The sequence below is a fragment of the Dermochelys coriacea genome, chromosome 10, assembly GCF_009764565.3.
Source record: "Dermochelys coriacea isolate rDerCor1 chromosome 10, rDerCor1.pri.v4, whole genome shotgun sequence".
NCBI classification, from domain to species: Eukaryota; Metazoa; Chordata; order Testudines; family Dermochelyidae; genus Dermochelys; species Dermochelys coriacea.
The window spans coordinates 22,379,375-22,397,860 of NC_050077.1; the positions used below are offsets into that span (position 1 = coordinate 22,379,375).

The 18,486-nt window shown below is 42.7% G+C and overlaps 1 long non-coding RNA gene and 1 pseudogene across 1 annotated transcript; one reads left to right on the forward strand and one right to left on the reverse strand.

Moving 5' to 3' along the window:
• Positions 1-9,353: 9,353 nt before the first annotated feature.
• Positions 9,354-10,548, reverse strand: LOC119862463 (annotated as a pseudogene).
• A 1,803-nt stretch (positions 10,549-12,351) lies between these two features.
• On the forward strand, positions 12,352-18,090 carry LOC122455997. The gene is made up of 2 exons (XR_006274585.1): positions 12,352-15,245; positions 15,303-18,090. It is a non-coding gene; the product is annotated as an uncharacterized LOC122455997 (long non-coding RNA).
• Positions 18,091-18,486: the final 396 nt, after the last annotated feature.

The window sequence follows — 18,486 nt, forward strand, 5'->3', positions numbered from 1 at the left end:
GTCCTCCTCTACTCAACACTGGTGAGACCTCGGCTGGAGTACTGTGTCCAATTCTGGGCATCACGCTTTAGGAAAGATGTGGACAAATCTGAGAGAATCCAAAGGAGAGTAAGAAAAATGATAAAAGGTTTAGAAAACCTGCCTCTGAGGAAAGGTTAAAAAACCTGGGCAAGCTCAGTCTTGAGAAAAGATGACTGAGGGGAGACCCTGATAACAGTCTTCAAATATGTTAAGAGCTGTTATAGAGAGGACTGTGATCAATTTCCATGCACATAGCAGAGGATATAAAAGATACCTGAGACATCTCCATTTTGCCTCTTTCCTGCTCCATATTCTCTGGACTGTGGATTTACAACTAAAAGGAGTATCTTGAACTGTGGTCTGAGGACCTTCCAATCTTTCAGAAATTACCTGAGGGACTTTTGTAAGCCAGCAGTCTATTCCATCACTGCTATAGACCTGATATAAGGACTTTGAAATCATGTAAGATCTGAAAAAAGAAAAGGAGTACTTGTGGCACCTTAGAGACTAACAAATTTATTAGAGCATAAGCTTTCGTGAGCTACAGCTCACTTCATCGGATGCATTTGGTGGAAAATACAGAGGGGAGATTTATATACACACACAGAGAACATGAAACAATGGATTTTATCATACACACTGTAAGGAGAGTGATCACTTAAGATGAGCCATCACCAGCAGCGGGGGGGGGGGAGGAAATGAGGAAAAGCTTTCATGGTGACAAGCAAGGTAGGCTATTTCCAGCAGTTAACAAGAACAATTGAGGAACAGTGGGGGGTGGGATGGGGGGAGAAATAACATGGGGAAAGTTTTACTTTGTGTAATGACTCATCCATTCCCAGTCTCTATTCAAGCCTAAGTTAATTGTATCCAGTTTGCAAATTAATTCCAATTCAGCAGTCTCTCGTTGGAGTCTGTTTTTGAAGTTTTTTTGTTGAAGGATAGCCACCCTCAGGTCTGTAATTGAGTGACCAGAGAGATTGAAGTGTTCTCCAACTGGTTTTTGAATGTTATAATTCTTGTTATAAGTCTGATTTGTGTCCATTGATTCTTTTACGTAGAGACTGTCCAGTTTGACCAATGTACATGGCAGAGGGGCATTGCTGGCAGATGATGGCATATATCACATTGGTGGATGCGCAGGTGAACGAGCCTGATAGTGTGGCTGATGTGATTAGGCCCTATGATGGTGTCCCGGCTAACCTGGTGGCTGAACTTTGTGACTTGTCCTAACCCATAACTATTTCACATTTGGGGACAATGTATACCTTCAAATCAGCGGCACTGCGATGGGTACCCGCATGGCCCCACAGTATGCCAACATTTTTATGGCTGACTTAGAACAACGCTTCCTCAGCTCTCGTCTCCTAATGCCCCTACTCTACTTGCACTACATTGATGACATCTTCATCATCTGGACGCATGGAAAAGAAGCCCTTGAGGAATTCCACCATGATTTCAACAATTTCCACCCCACCATCAACCTCAGCCTGGACCAATCCACACAAGAGATCCACTTCCTGACACTATGGTGCTAATAAGCGATGGTCACATAAACACCACCCTATATTGGAAACCTACTGACAGCTATTCCTACCTACATGCCTCTAGCTTTCATCCAGATCATACCACACGATCCATTGTCTACAGCCAAGCTCTACGATACAACCGCATTTGCTCCAACCCCTCAGACAGAGACAAACACCTACAAGATCTCTATCATGCATTCTTACAACTACAATACCCACCTGCTGAAGTGAAGAAACAGATTGACAGAGCCAGAAGAGTACCCAGAAGTCACCTATTACAGGACAGGCCCAACAAAGAAAATAACAGAACGCCACTAGCCATCACCTTCAGCCCCCAACTAAAACCTCTCCAACGCATCATCAAGGATCTACAACCTATCCTGAAGGACGACCCATCACTCTCACAGATCTTGGGAGACAGGCCAGTCCTTGCTTACAGACAGCCCCCAAACCTGAAGCAAATACTCACCAGCAACCACACACCACATGACAGAACCACTAACACACTATCTAACTAACTAACACACTAACACTAACTATCCTTGCAACAAAGCCCGTTGCCAACTCTGTCCACATATCTATTCAGGGGACACCATCCTAGGGCCTAATCACATCAGTCACACTATCAGAGGCTCGTTCACCTGCGCATCCACCAATGTGGTATATGCCATCATGTGCCAGCAATGCCCCTCTGCCACGTACATTGGTCAAACTGGACAGTCTCTACGTAAAAGAATGAATGGACACAAATCAGACATCAAGAATTATAACATTCAAAAACCAGTTGGAGAACACTTCAATCTCTCTGGTCACTCGATTACAGACCTGAGGGTGAATATCCTTCAACAAAAAAACTGCATAAAAAACAGACTCCAATGAGAGACTGCTGAATTGGAATTAATTTGCAAACTGGATACAATTAACTTAGGCTTGAATAGAGACTGGGAATGGATGAGTCATTACACAAAGTAAAACTTTCCCCATGTTATTTCTCCCTCCCCCCACCCCCGCTGTTCCTCAATTGTTCTTGTTAACTGCTGGAAATAGCCTACCTTGCTTGTCACCATGAAAGGTTTTCCTCCTCTCCCCCCCCCCCCCCCGGCTGCTGGTGATGGCTCATCTTAAGTGATCACTCTCCTTACAGTGTGTATGATAAAATCCATTGTTTCATGTTCTCTGTGTGTGTGTATATAAATCACCCCTCTGTATTTTCCACCAAATGCATCTGATGAAGTGAGCTGTAGCTCACGAAAGCTTATGCTCAAATAAATTTGTTAGTCTCTAAGGTGCCACAAGTACTCCTTTTCTTTTTGCGAATACAGACTAACACGGCTGCTACTCTGAAACCTGTAAGATCTGAGATATCTATTGACCTGGGGGTAAGTGTTGGATCCTTTAGGATTGGTAGAACCTCATATATGGTGAATTGGGTTTTCAGTAACCTCTCACTATATTAGGCCTGTTTTTCTGGATGGGAGCCAAAGGCTGGAATGCCTAAAGGGGACTGTGTTTAGCTTCTGTTTAACCAGTATGATACTGCAGAAGCTCTTTTGTTACTGGCTTGGTGAATCTAATTATAGGATAAACCACCAATTTTGGGGATTGTCTGCCCTATTTCTTGCAGTCTGTCCTCAATGTCGCATTCTCAGTATGCTCCATCCCTGTCACCCTGTCACACATGTAATACTTTTTAGCTAGTTCATTCCTTCCTAAGGAGATGGCTGTGTTAGACAACATGACTAGCCTGCTAGAGATCCAATCCTACAACCCTTATTCATGTGAGAAAGGACTGAAGGATCGGGCCCCATGGTTAAAGTGATCAGATGAAATGTTCTTTCCAGGACAAGTCCTGTTTTTCAACAGTCTGTTCCAGAAATGTGAAGTCTTAAAGCAAGACTATTAAGTGTCCCATTTTACTCTCAGCAGCTCCCTCAATCTTTCTTAATGCATCTGTTGCACAAAGCTAACCAACCATTTAAAGCAGAAAGAGCACTTAAGTTTTTGAACTTGGATCCTGCTTCTTCAGTGCACTCCAAGCAGGAGGATCCCTAGAGCCTGGATGGAGCTTCTCAGGGCTTTAGTTTAAAAAGAAAGAAAAGAAGAGCTAAGGAATATCAACTAAGAATTCTGCTACTTCTGCTCTCCTCTTATATCAGAGAGCTATATTGTTTTGCAGCATTCTATTAAGCTAAACACTGAGCAACCTTTTCCTAGGCACAGTGTTTGGATGCAGCTAATGTTCCTGTTTCTTTAACCTTTTGCTTTGGTTTTAAGGAGATGTAAAAATCTCTGTAGGATAATTTAATTCCTACAGATGTTCAAGAGCAAAATGAGACACAATCGTCATCAGCAGACATGGGTCTGCATGTTCCATCAGCTAATGGGATGTCATCTGTGTATAGGTTACAGGGAAAAGTTTGAAAACTAAATGGATGTGGCAATTAAAGCGAATATATAGAGAGAGAGACACACGAATAAGCAAAAAAAAATCTTTAACAGAAGTAATTGCTGTATTAAAAAAGACTGAACTGCTTGCGTTGCTATTTTAACAAGGTAATTCAAATCACTGACTCTCTGCCAGGCTTGTTTTGAGCTGTGTTGTTTAAACCATTTTGCAATTGCTCCAGGCCACTTTATTGAACTTTATTTTCAAAGATGTAGGGTGGAGATTTGGGGAAATTATGTGTTGCTGTGACTAGCAGCATTTTAAATACAGTCTTTGTAGGATGAGAAAGGGATTTTATTTTATATATCCCTGTATTTAGCCATTTTAAAGTCTGTCATTTTTCAGTTTATTTACTAATTTCCTTTCCACCTCTATAGTAACCATATTTTTACACCTTTTTATTAAGTTTGAGGCAGCCTAGAAAATAGTTTTTAAAATGTATCTTTGAAGACTAAACTAATTCCCAGGTCCTTTGCTTTATTTTTGTCTAGGACTATCTTTTCTTCCTCACCAGGTGGAACTAAGTGAACTATGTGAACTATGTGAAGCTAAGCAGGAAACTAAAAGAGACCTGATTGCATAACAATGAAAAATGCAAATACTGAGTGATTCCAATTTGACTCCTCAGAAAAATACTAATTCTTTACCTACTGCATAGGAGCTGTAAACAGTTTGCAAGTTAGTTGTGAGTGGATTTTCTTTATCAGAAAGAAAAAAGGTTAACCAGCTGGATCATGACATTAATTTTGAGATCCGAGCATATGGCAATGATAAAGCAGCTGAAGGGGTAGCAGCTAGGCATAAAGGAATCTGTATGGCTGGGTTTCTAATCAGGTATATTCCACAACTGAGCCCCACCAGTAAAACAGTTAACTAATCCAAACTCTCAAATAAAAGTAGATAAAATTTATATCCCAGAAATCTCACAGTGATGAGACTTCCCACCCAGCTCATAGATGGGAGTAAATTTGGGGAATTATGCTGTGGCCAATCAACTCTGAAACTTAATTCCAGCCATTCACTTCCTGCACTCCCTGTTCTGGTAATAAGGAGCTTGCTGTCTCATTAGCTTGTCAGCAATACCTGGGGGATCTCCTGCTGGCCATTTAGATTTAACTTCTGCATTACAGCCAGTGCCTCATGTGACTGCCTCTCTCTACAATCCCTGCAGCATTTGAAGAGGAGCCTAGCTGAATGTGACAAGCTTTTAACTCCTTGTTTGCCACTTTGTGGGACCTTATTAAAAGCAATCTGACAAGTTAACTTCATTGAGGAGATGATCTAGAGTCAAGTCAAAATCAAAAATTGCTAAGGAGGCTGTGACGGGGTCCGCTTACCCCACACTAGCTCAGACAGGGTTAAACCCATATTATTGACAGCGGAAGTCCGGCCATGCGCCAAATGCTCTAGCAGTATAAAGGGAGGAAGCCCAACTCATTCTGGGCTGGTAGATGCAGGGGAAGGACCTGTTTGAGAAGCTCCTGTGGAGGGCCAACCATAGCCCCTGATTGTGCCGGGAATCAGAGCCTCTCAGGGCCTGTTTGAACTCCAGTGACTGGAGGAGCCACTGGAGGCGACCAGCCCAGCTGACCATGGAGAATCTGAAGTCTCATGGGAGACCCCAATGCAGACACTGATAGGAAGTGACCCAGGGAGGGTGACGGAGTGGTATCTTCCACCGGGAAACTTCAGCGTGTTTTGGTAGGACCCCCCAATGAGTCAGTGGCAAGTTGCTATGCCGCTGTTAGGATCCTGGGTTGGGGTCTGGTGGAGTTGGGTTGGCCTAGGCTGCCACACCCCTTGGTTGGTGCCCCACCCACATAGACTTTGGCCGCTAGGCCACGCTGCCCTGCCCCAAGGGCTTGGTCTATGGACTCTGGCCGCTAGGCCACACTGCCCTAACCCTAGGGACATAGACCATTACAGAGGCGTACAAAAGAATAGTGCAAGTATGTTGGGACAATATCATAAAGGCTAATGCACAAAATGGGATCACTTAGCAAGGGACATAAAAGGCAATAAGAAGAGGTTCTATAAATACATTAGGAGCAAGACAAAGAAAAGTGTAGGTCCTCTACTTAGTATGGAAGAAGAGCTAATAACAGACAGCATGAAGAAAACTGAGGTGTTTAATGCTATTTTGCTTCAGGTTTTACTGAAAATGTAAATTATGACCAGATACTTAACACAATTAATACTAACAACAAGAGGGAAGGAATACAAGCCAAAATAGGGAAAGAACAGGTTAAAGGATATTTATATAAAACAGATGTATTCAAGTCAGCAGGACCAGATGAAATTTACCCTATAGTACTTAAGTAACTAGCTGAAGCAATCTTGGAACCATCAGCAATTATCTTTGAGAGGAGGAATCCTGGAGGAATGTTGAGGTCTGAGAGGACTGGAGAAAGGTAAACACAGTACCTATCATTAATAAGGGGAACAAAGAGGACTCGGGGTATTATAGACCAGTAAGCCTAACTTCAGCACATGGATCAAAATACTGGGTCAAATTATTAAACAAGTAATTTGTAGGCACCTAGAAGATAATAGGATTATAAGTAATAGCCAACATGGATTTGTCAAGAACAATCATGCCAAACCAACTTCATTTCATACTTTGACAGGCCTAGTGAATGGGGGAAAAGAAGTAGACATGATATCTTTATTTTAGTAATGCTTTTGACACAGTCCCACATGACATTTTCATAAACGAACTAGGGAAATGTGGTCTAGATTAAATTATAAGGTGGGTGCACAACTGGCTAAAAAACTATACTCAAAGAGTAGTTATCAATAGTTTGCTGTCAAATGGGGGGAGATGTATCTAGTGAGATTCTGCAGGGATCAGTCCTGTATGCAGTAGTAGTCCAATATTTTCATTAATGACTTGGATAATGGATTCAAGAGTATGCTTATAAAATTTGTGGATGGGACCAAGCTGGGAGGGACTGCAAAAACTCTGGATGACAGAATTGACAAACTGGAGAATTAGTCTCATAGCAGCAAGATGAAATTCAATAAGGATAGGTGAAAAATACTATGCTTAGGAAGGTAAAATCAAATGCACAACTACAAAAGAGGAATAACTGACTTGGGGGTAGTACTGCTGAAAAGGATCTGGGGGTTATAGTGGATCACAAATTGAATATGTCAACAATATGATGTAGTTGTGAAAAAGGCTAATATAATGAAAAAATATAAATATGTGCTGGAAATATGTCCTTCAAATGTGTCTGGCAGGTAGGGCTTAAGTCACCCTGCCCCAGACAAAGGAATGTGGTTCTGCCTCTTTGAATGTTTCTCCAGTGTAAATTGATCAAGGAGAGACAATGGAAGTACATTTACATAAGGTAAACAAAGCCATCAAACTAGTGACTGGGGGAGACATGACATGGGGGAGGAAACTTCAAAAATTAACATAGCGTTAGCTGAGCCCCCTGGTGGGCTTCCTGACTTTGAAAACAAAGAAACTTTGAGGATCTAAGCAGAGAGTGAGCCATTTTGGCATCCTTCACCTGAGGAGACAAAGAAACCCTGAGCTTTGAGATCTCTTTTGGATCCTGGCTAAGAACAGGCCAACCATACTGGAAGAATGACAGTGGTAAGAAAACTACTTTGAACAAAAGACTATAGTTTAAATTAGGTTTTAGTCTTAGAAGCATATTTTTACCTTTTGTAACTATTTTGATCCCTATTCCTTCTACTTTCTATCACTTAAATATCTGTTCTTTGTTAATAAACTTAATCTTGTTTTACTACACAACCTACTCAGTGCAGTGTTTCAAACTGAAGAGTAAAGTTCTCGGTCAAATTAACAGGCTGATGATCTGTACTGTCTCTTTAAAGGAGCAGCAAATTGGATAAGGGTTTGTGAGCGCTGGTGGTTGGGCATATAAAAGCCACAGTGGAGATGAAGGGGTTAAAGAGCTGCTGGCAGCTAGGCTGGCCCATCCCTCCAGCCCTATCAATCATGTCAATGGTGGAATAAGAGCTTAAAAACAGGAAGTTCCCACTAGTTGCTGGGCAGCTCTGGGAGAGAGAGTGTAGATGGTGGTTATACAGCTCCTAAAAGAGTCTCCTGGAAGATCTTGGGGGAACGGCCCTCAGGAAGGCCATTTACCAGTGCCTCTCTCCCCATCATGCCTGAGCCTACAGAGAAATGATGACCCTGGTATACTGGCTGGATAAGAAAGGTTGGCAAGCCTGAAGGTGAGCTGATTAGCTGGTTGGTGCTCCTACTCTCTACCCCTTTTGGGGTTAGGGAATCTGAGAACACATAAAAGGGATGAGGGGAATGGGAACCAAGGACCCTACCCCATCCATACAAAGAGACTATTTAGCATAATTTGTATAGTAGAGACCCCTACTTAGGCAGATGAGCATGTGCTAAGGATTTTTCAGTGTCTATCCAGTATGAGGTGCCTGTCAGCAACTTGAGAATTGTGACAGTGATTGGGGCTGAGCACTACAGAAGAGAAGGTTTTGGGAAAACTCTGAACTGGAATGGCACCCTGAAAGAAGAAACTAGGCTGGTAGAAACCAGGGTGAGGTCACTGTGCTGTAAGTAGGCTGCTAATGTTGGTGTCCTGAGCCAAAGCTGCACTACACAGAAGCATCCATGATTACAGGGCAAGTGGTAACACAACTCCTTACTGGTCTGAGTGAACCCTCATAGCATCACAAAAGGATCTGGGAGTTAAAATGAGTCAACAGTGTGATGAATGAAAAATGTAAATATACTGGGGTGTATTAACAGGAGTGTTGTATGTATGACATGGGAGGTAACTGTCCTTCTCTACTCAACACTGGTGAGGCCTCAGCTGGAGCACTGTGTCCAGGTCTGGGTGACACACTTTAAGAAAGATGTGGACAAACTGGAGAGAGTCCAGAGGCAAGGAACAAAAATGATTAAAGGTTTAGAAACCTGCTTTGAGGAAAGGTTAAAAAACCTTGGCATGTTTAGTCTTGACAAAAGAAGGTGGAGCGGGGACCTGATAAATCTATGCTAAGCGCTGTTATAAAGAGGACAGTTCTCCTTCTCCACTGAAAGTAGGATGAGAAGTAATGAGCTTAATCTGCAGCAAGAGAGACTTAGTTTAGATATTAGGACACTTTTTTTTTCCTAACTATAAGGGTAATTAAACACTGGAATAGGCTTCCAAGGGAGGTTGTGGAATCCTTGCAATTGGAGTTCTTAAGAACAAGTTAAAGAAACATCTGTTGGGGATGGTCTAGTTTTACTTGGGCTTGCCTCAGAGTAGGAGACTGAACTAAATGATTTCTCAAGGTCCCTTCCAGTCCTACATTTCTATGATTCTATAACCGTAACAACTTTAAATGCCACTATTTTGGGGGGGAATAAACCTTTATTAATGAACCAGTCTCCCAACAGCATCAGCCATTCCTGGAGCAGCAGCAGGCAGGGTGCCAGCCTCAATTGGTGGAGGGTTTGGCCTATTCCACATTGAGGATGAGGTGGTCGTAGCCAAAGCCGAAGACGCCGGCGATGGCGCGGGCAGCATCCTTGCGCCGGTGGAAGCTGATAAAGGCAAAGCCCTTGGACTGCCCCATGGTCTTAACCTTGGCCAGGTAGATCCTGGAGATGGAGTCGAAGGGGCAAAAAAGCTCCTGCAGGTCGGTCTCCCGCGAGTCCTCCGACAGGTTAGTGACCTGGATGGTGGCGTTGTCATCGGCCCTGTGGTTGGGCTGCATGGACTCCCCGCGGCGGCTGGCTCCGTCATGCAGGCTGGGTGGGACATACTTCCCAGTTTTGCTCTGCTGGGCCTGGACCAGCTCCGGTTCTCCTGGAAGCATCTCCTTCTTGCCTGTGGACAGGCCCAGCTGCTCAGCCAGCTCCTTCTGCATAGGGCCCAGCGTGCCCTTGTAGGGGCAGTGCGTCATCCAGTGGTCGCCTTTGCAGATCCAGCACGACACGATCTTCTGCCCCTTCAGCTTGTTCATGGGGTCCTCCTCCTCCTGGCAGTTCAGGTCCTCCTTGCTGGTGATGAAGGTCATAAAGACTTCATCGCTCACTGTGGTTGTGGCCATATTGGGGGCCCAGATCATCAAACTCAGAGTTGCCGAATTTCTTCCAATTCTTCCGCCACGCCACATCCTTGGAGGCCTTCCTGGTCTCAATTCGGAAGGTGCGGATGATCTTCACCTTGCGCCCATCCTCCTCCTCCTGGTACTCTGTGATGGTTTTGATTTTCCCGTTGATGAGTTCCTGTGGGGATGGGAGGGGACCTGCTTTCAGCAGCTCAACGTCTGCGCTCACAGGCAATCCTTTCTCCAACTAGGGCAAACAAATGGGTAACCTTAGCTGCAAGGCACAGTAGCCCAGTTCTGCAAAAGGAAATGTATCCAAAGCCAAATGGCTGGAGTCAGACTAAGGCTCTAGTTCTAAGACCTGGATTATCTGTTGCTGTGTGAGGCATAACTATATTATGGTGCTGCCTACAGGTCTATCTGATGGCCCATGGAGAGAATTAAGAGTAGTCTCACCTGAGAACGGCCAGAGCACAGGGCACTCCAGCCATGCCACCTCATTCTCCATTGTTGGCATGCCCTCAGGAGAATTCTGTGTTGGAGGCTGGGAGAGGGACAGAAGTCAATATAGAGCTGTTCTACTTGCTCTATGCCACGTTGGGAACTTTTTTAATGGCAGAGGTATTCCCTGAGTATTCCCTGGTATTCCCCAGTTCCACTCAATTTAACAGCCTACTTACACTGCTGGAATGGCATAAAGGGGCATCATGAGAGCAGAGAATTGGGCCCTATATCTTTCTTCCTTAGCTCCACTACACAGTGTGAGAGAGAAACTGAGGTTAGAAGTAGCAGGAAAGTTTGTGTGTGTGTGTGTGTGTGTGTGTGTGTGTGTGAGTGAGAGATGCTCCTTCAATTCCACATTAATATGGTATGATTTGGAAGAAATGCTGGGTATAGGAAGTTAACCTGTTTGTTAAACCCTTAAGAGTTCTTTCTTGGTCCTCTCTAGTAAATGAAGAAGGCGGCGTTGGGAACTCCATAAGAATTTAAAAAAAAGTTTCTTAATTGGGTTGCTATTGACTTTTCTCTTTAATCCCCCTTCCTAAGTATAGCAATAGCAGCTGTCATGATGTGGCAGGTTTACGGCAGACAGATCTGCATTGGTGCACACACAGAGCTATGCATACCTGGCACACAAGGGTCGGATTTGTTTTGGAGGGTTGTGGGTGTTTTTCCTCTTGCTTAGCCAGCAGCAGTCAGATTTTTGTAGGGGATCTGGAATTATTGGCCAGAGGGCAAAGTTTATTGTAAGTAATCTGCCTCTAAAATAGATTCAGTGTTTCAGCCAGGCCACTCTTCTCACTTTCCTGCCCTAAGCCTGTCATTACCAGACCATTTGTGCTTCATTGCTGCTGGCCTAGTGATAGCTATAGATAGTGATGCAGGTGGTGTACTAATGATCACTGCCTCCATTCTTGACACCAACTGTTACTGTTACCTTGTTACTACTGTTCCAGACTTTGATCTTTTGGCAGTTTCTTTAGCAGAGAAAGGTCAGTACCTGTTGGTGTTGGTACATTCCACATGATCACCAGTTATTTCTCAGTCTAGTTTTGAGCCTGGATGCCAGGTGCTATTCTTTAGCAGATATGTTTTGCTGAACAGTTTCCCGCATGACAATTGCTGGAGAAGCAACAAATATATTATGTTTCAATAACTAACGGTCCAATTTCGCAAGCCCCTACTGACTTTGAGTAGCATAACACTTATTTACTCACATGAATAGTTTATGGGACTAATCACATGATGAGCACTACTCAGAATGAGTACAGGTTGTACTTAGGACTTAAGGGTCTAAATTAGCTGTTACCACTCAAGAAAGAGATCTTGGAATTATCATGGATTGTTCTCTGAAAACATCTCCTCAGTGTTCTGTGGAAGTAAAAGAAAGCTAAAGGAATGTTAGGAACCATTAGGAAAAGGATAAATAATAAAACAGAAAATATGCCACTATATAAATTCATGGTACGCCTACATCTTGAATACTATGCAGTTCTGGTCGCCCTATCTCAAAAAGGATACATTAGAATTGGAAAAAAACACAGACAAGGGCAACAAATGATGAGGGGTATGGAACAGTTTCCAAAAGAAGAGAGATTTAAAAGACTGGGACTGTTCAGTTAGGAAAAAAGATGATTAAGGGGGGATATGATAGAGGTCTATAAAATCATGAATGTGTGGAGACAGTGACTAGGGAAGTGTTATTTACTTCTTTTCATAACATAAGAACCTGGGTCACCCAATGAAACTATTAGGCAGAAGGCTTAAAACAAACATAAGGAAATACTACTTCACACAACACAGTCAATCTTTGGAACTCATTGCTAGGGGATACTATGAAGGCCAAAAGTATAACTGGATTACAAAAAGAATTAGATAAATTTTCATGGAGAGTAGGTCCATCAATGACTATTAGCCAAGATCATCAGGGTCCATAATTCTCTTGGTGTCCATAATTCTCTGACTGCTAGAATCTTGGGACTGGATGGCAGAGGATGCATCACTTGATAGATTGTCCTGTTCTGATAACTTCCTCTGAAGCATTTGACACTGGCCACTGTAAGAAGACCGAATATGAGGCTAGATGGACCACTGGTTTGAGGCAGTATGGCCATTGTGTTCTTATGTTGCAAAACTGAGCTCTGTGGATAGATATGCAGTTACCTGACTTCACCACTAGCATCTAAACTAGTCTGAATTAGGAGAAGCCCAGAGCATGTTAAGTTTCTACGGTGAACTTTATATATAAAGGACCTAATTTTCAGATACACTGGGCATCTGTAGCTCCCACTGAAATCAGTAGGAGCTGTGACTCCTTAAAACTTCTGAAAATCAGGCCATAAAGTCTCTTAAAAGAAGACTGGTGTGGAGCTGCCATTTTTGAGACTTTAGCAACTCTGAAAAGCTCAATGAACTGGGCAAATAAACAGCAATTAGCAGGCCTGTGCACTTATGTGGCTCTCAAACTTGGAAGGTGAGTTATTCCTGATGATGAAGGCCAAGACAATTACCCTGCCAACCTCTTTCGGGGCATTACTCCCATTTTAAAATAATGTAATCTAGTTTCTGTAAATCAATTTTGCATATTGACTACACAATTGCTCTGCTGGCTTTGCTTGCTTTACTTAATGCATCTAGATTCATTGTATGTTCTTGGTTCTCACTTAGACCAATGGATTTTGGATTTCTTCCTATCAACTACAACCTAAAGGCTATAGAGCTTAAAGTTACTTTGCTCTGTGGTTTTGGTTTTCTTTCTATATTACTGCATATGATATTAGGAATGCATCAGTTGAAGGAACTTTTATTTTTATATACAATATATATATACACACAACTTTAAAGTACTATTCATTAATAGACTATCAGAAAATATTTGACATGGTTAGTGCAAGTGCTTACTTAACCATACTGACTGTAAAACAATTGGAACTGAAATGGTGTGCATGTATTTAGCTTCTCAGCCCAGCTCAACGCAATCCAGTCCAGACACATGAGGAGAAGCATGAATTTTGCAGAGTTTGTTTTAGGATTTGTTTTATTTTAGCTCTAGTGGGAGAACTAAAATATATCCCTTGAACTAGTCAAATTCCAGCATTTTGCTCTAAGTAAACGTACTATCAATGCAAGCAATAAAACACTTGGATTTTCCTCTGTTTACCCTTTATGAAGTGATCTTACATTTTGATAATCAGGCCCTAAATTGATGACAATTGGAATAATCCAAATCAAATAACATTCCAAAACTAACCCCTCAGTACAGACTCTGATTGCCTATGTGTATGGATTTTCCTTGGCTCTACATTAAAATGATGTCCTGTCATGAGTCTTGGGTGTTCCTTAAGTCCTACCCATAATTTCATGATCCTCACCACAGATTCAAATTTCACACTCTGCTTGCAGCTCTAGAATCTTCTGTTAATGTTACAAATTCAGTTTGGCTGCTTATAAACATAAACATGCAGCAATTATGATGAAGCAGCATTGGGACACAGTGACTTCTTCAAGAATGAACAGAAGTATAGTATAGAGAGGGATTGGCTACTTCATATAAGAGGCTTAGTGTTACTGTAAGCACTTTTTTACTCAATGAGTTTGGATGAAGATTTATTGAGTAAACAGCTGGTCCATTTAAAAATGCTTTAGAGATGGTACCAGACATGATGAGAGGTACTGTTTCCTGGACAGTTCACAACTTTTTGTCATTTAGGCATGAATTCACAGAAGTACTCAACCACCTAATCCCCAGATTTAGGTGCCTAAATGCTGTTTTTAGGCACCATTGCAATCCACAAAACTCCTACTCAGCTGCTGATAAAACCCTCTAGGTGCCTAAAATCACTCAGCATCTACTTTTTTGCAGTAAAAGTTCCCTAGACACCTATGTTTCTGCCTCTGGGCCTGTGCATCCCTGCCTTACTCTTGGCATTCAGGCACCTATCTCCCACTTAAGACACAGAGCAAATTCACAAACCAGAGGAAGATAGGTTCTCCTCTGCCTTACATGCCAGGCCAATCCCCATGCTCAGAGGCTACATAGATCTACACAGCCAAGGAGTAAAACCTCCTTCATAACCTTTTTCACAGTGGTTAGGGAATTCATGTGGGATGGGAGGAGACACCTGGTTCAAGTTCCCCCTCTGCCTGAGGAGAAGATATTTTAACAGGAGTCTCACACCACCACTCTCTCTAACCCAATTAATATTTAATTAAAGTGGAAGTACTTAAACAAGAGATTGAAGGAGACCCCCATCAGCATATCCCATAACTCAGTGGTTAGGCAGGGCAAATCACCCAAGAGGAGGCCGATCCCCCTTCAAATTCCTTTTCCTCAGCTGGAAGAGGGAGTATTTGAACCAGGGGTCTCCTACATCCCAACTAAATACCCTAACAATTGGGCTAAAGGTTACAAAGGAGGTCCTCCTCCTCCTCATCTCTTCTCCCCAGCTGTTTTATGTAGTGCTAGCTAGTCTTTGAGCACCGCTACCAGCTCAAGCCCCTGAGTGACATAAGTTTTGATGACATAGGTGGTAGTGTAGACATAGTTGTTCCAATTAAAGTGTTACCTCACACACATGGGCAGCAGGTGAACCACTGGCTGGGGGAGGCTAGACCCTGGCCAGCCCTGCCCCCCCCGCCCAAGGATTCGCCCCCTTCCCCTGCTGGGCCTTCTCCACCCCAGCCTCCAAGCACAGGTGGTCCCTCTCCTGCCGCAGCAGAGGGCAGGCAGTGCGCCCCCCCCCACCCGAACACAGGGTGGGTGGCACCCCCCACCCCGAGCGCAGAGCAGGTGTCGCCCCCTCCCACTGCAAGCACAGCGCAGGGCAGGTGGCGCACGGGCCCCACTCCGGCCCAGCTTCCAAGTAGAAGGCAGGCAGCCCCAGCATCTGGGGCCCCCACAGCGTATGGTGGCCCCAGCTACCCCAAGTCCTGACTGCCATAACCCCAGCCCCAGCAGGCTTCTCTGAGAGGAGCAACCTGCCTGGGCTGGGATCAAGGGGGGAATGGCAAGCAGGGCTTTGGGGAGGAGCATGGATGGGGTCTCATTGGGCTGTTTGGGGAGGCACAGCCTTCCCCAGCCTATGCGACACGCTGCCAATGCTCACCCACCTTGCCTCCCTTTGTAAGAGAGGCACTGTGTTCCTGTGGGACAGCTGGCATTTTAAAGTATCAGGTTTTTGTGTTATCACAAAGCTACAAGTGTTGTGCACTCTCTCGTGGAACCAACCTTTAATTAAGGAAGGTATTCACAATCAAAGTGCAAGCAGGTCAGACAATCTGCTTTCTAGTCCCAATCTGCCTCTGAAGTCTTGGGTATTATCTAGGAAATTATATCACTGTGTGACAGTGCTGATAGGCTAGCATAATAATGTTGAACCTGGATGCACAGCCTTCTGAAGACGCCCAACTGGTTCAGACCATTGATTGTTAGGCATGTATACCCATGGGCACCCAAGAAGGCCAGCTATCCTCTTTCTAGCCTATTTCTGGCTTCTCAAATTTCATGTCCCATTGTTGGTTCCCCAGTGATATTATTCTGGTGTTTTTGTGGGCTTAATTTAGACATGAACCTTCTGATGTATTTTCTTCTCCTCAAGAACAGTCCCTTTCTCTTTCTTCTTGATAAAAACCAAATGCTATGACTAACAAAGTGGATGAGCTTAATCATGTGTCCCGAAATACCAATTCTAAAGGGTTTTATATGTTAATTTGGTAACATACTCATTTCTATGCATATTGCACATATTCAAGGACAAATGAGATTTCTAATAAATAGCATGGATTGAACTACATGAAGTGAAAATTACTAGCAGCTGGAGGGAAGGTGCTGGGATGGCAGCTGGCCATCAGGAAACAATGAAGAGATAACGAAGAGGCAGATAATGGATATCTGTCCACAGACAAATGCCTTTTAAGTGCAGGAAGCCACAAAATTGAACTAAAGAGACAAATTTTTTAAAAAGAGAAAGTTATTTTTTAAAAGTCCTAACCTCAAAGCTAGAAGAGCGGAGTGGAAAGTTGGCAATAATCAATTAAGCAAACAAAGGCCACATGGTAAAATAATTAATAAAACAACAATTAATTTTATTTTTATGGCCTCTATCCATTTTAGCATTCCAGGCACCTCATAGAAGCTGCAGAGTAAAACTACCACTAAAATACTTTCCCAACATTAAAATAAAAAATATTTTAATGCTGCTTTTAAAACAGATCAGATCCTGGTCAATTCTCATTTCAAGTGGCTTGGAAATGTCCCAGATTCAGAGGCACAGAGGCTAAAATATAAACTACAGTACCTAATCTAGTCCTGTAAGCCCTTCAGACCCAAACATCCTACTTCGCTCCAAACTACATGGGTGGGTTTAGACAGTAGAGCTCTTTGCCTAAAAAGAGGCAGAGCTAAAGAGCCCAGATCAGCGTGTTTGGCAGCAGCTCTTTCTGCAATCTGCTAGTGCCACGTGAGTGCCTGAGAATCACACTGGGACTTCATGAGATCCAGATTCCAGGGGTTAACTACTTTCTGTTGCTCTGAGAGAGCAAGATGAAATACAGGGTGTCAGAAGGTGTCTGTATATATCCTGTACTTGTAGAACAATGTTATGTTTTTAATTGTTATCACAGACAAAACTCTGCTGAAAACGTAAGCTGACAAAAGAGCATGCAGTGACCCACAATAGCCTCAGGACTTTGGACTAAAAGAGTCACTTTCAGCTCTGGCTTCTTGAGCAGCAGCTCATTATATCTCATTAAGCACTTCTGAACATGAACATTTTTCTTTATTTATTGCCTTTGCCTTGCCAGGGTAATATACAATTATGGTTTCTTAAGACAGAGGTTTTGTTTTATTTATTTATTTTCCCCTCCTAATTCTTGTGTGAGTAGAGGAAATTCTTTGGGAATGAATAGAAGCTATTTGGTGTATAAAATCTTATCCTTTTTTGGCTCTCTCTCACATCGTGTCATCTAGTTATTTTTCCGAATGATTCCAATGTGTTTGCCTCAACAAGTCTGCCTGTTGGGGTTATTATTATTATGCGCTATTAGTCTTCTCATATATTTTTGCAAGCACAGTTCTACACTTCTGTTCTGAAATATATTTTTCTTTATTTTCATATGGTCCTCCTATTAACTGGGAGGAAAAATTGAATGAATATATAGGTTGATACATTGCATTCACCTGCCTTTTGAAATTCTATACCTCTATTGCATTTTCTGAATTTCCAATATATTCTCTCAATTTGTGATGACCAGGACCTCTCAAAAACAAGTTTTAAGTCAAGATAGTCACCCAAAAATTGAGAACCAAAATTAATAGACACTTGAAAATTTTACCCCAAATCCTTTTAATCGTTGAGTTGTCAGTTGTCACCATCCCTCTGTGTTATTTTGCCATTTCAAGTGTTAATGTACTGTGTTTAATGTCAAATGGATGTAGTAGACTAATCACACAATAGGAGCTCTGGAGGCTCTGAAAAAAAAATCTAGCCACTTAATTACGTGCCTAAACATAGATTTAGATGGCTAGCATTAGGCACCCAACTTGAAAAAATTGGCCTTCATTTTTCAAGTCATTGTATGGCTGCAGATCTCATACTAACTTATTGGAAACTGTAGTCAGATAAACACACAGGCCCTCATATGTGTTTGGCTGGCACTGAAAAATGCCAATCTTAAGGTTAAATCACCTGTTGAAACGGATACCATGATCCTAAGAAAAGCTCATTTTATGGCACACTTTAAAATAAAGGGCTTCTTCAGACTGACCAGCTTTCCTGCTGAACGGTTTAGCCTACAGTATCTGTAATTTGATTGTTCTGCCCTCAGAGACTGAAGGAACTGCAGAGTTTCCAGAGCATTCTCAGGGAAAGTATTGTGCTTCTGACAAACCACTCTAAGGCTTTATTGGTAGGACTTTATTTTTTGGCCTCTTGAAATATA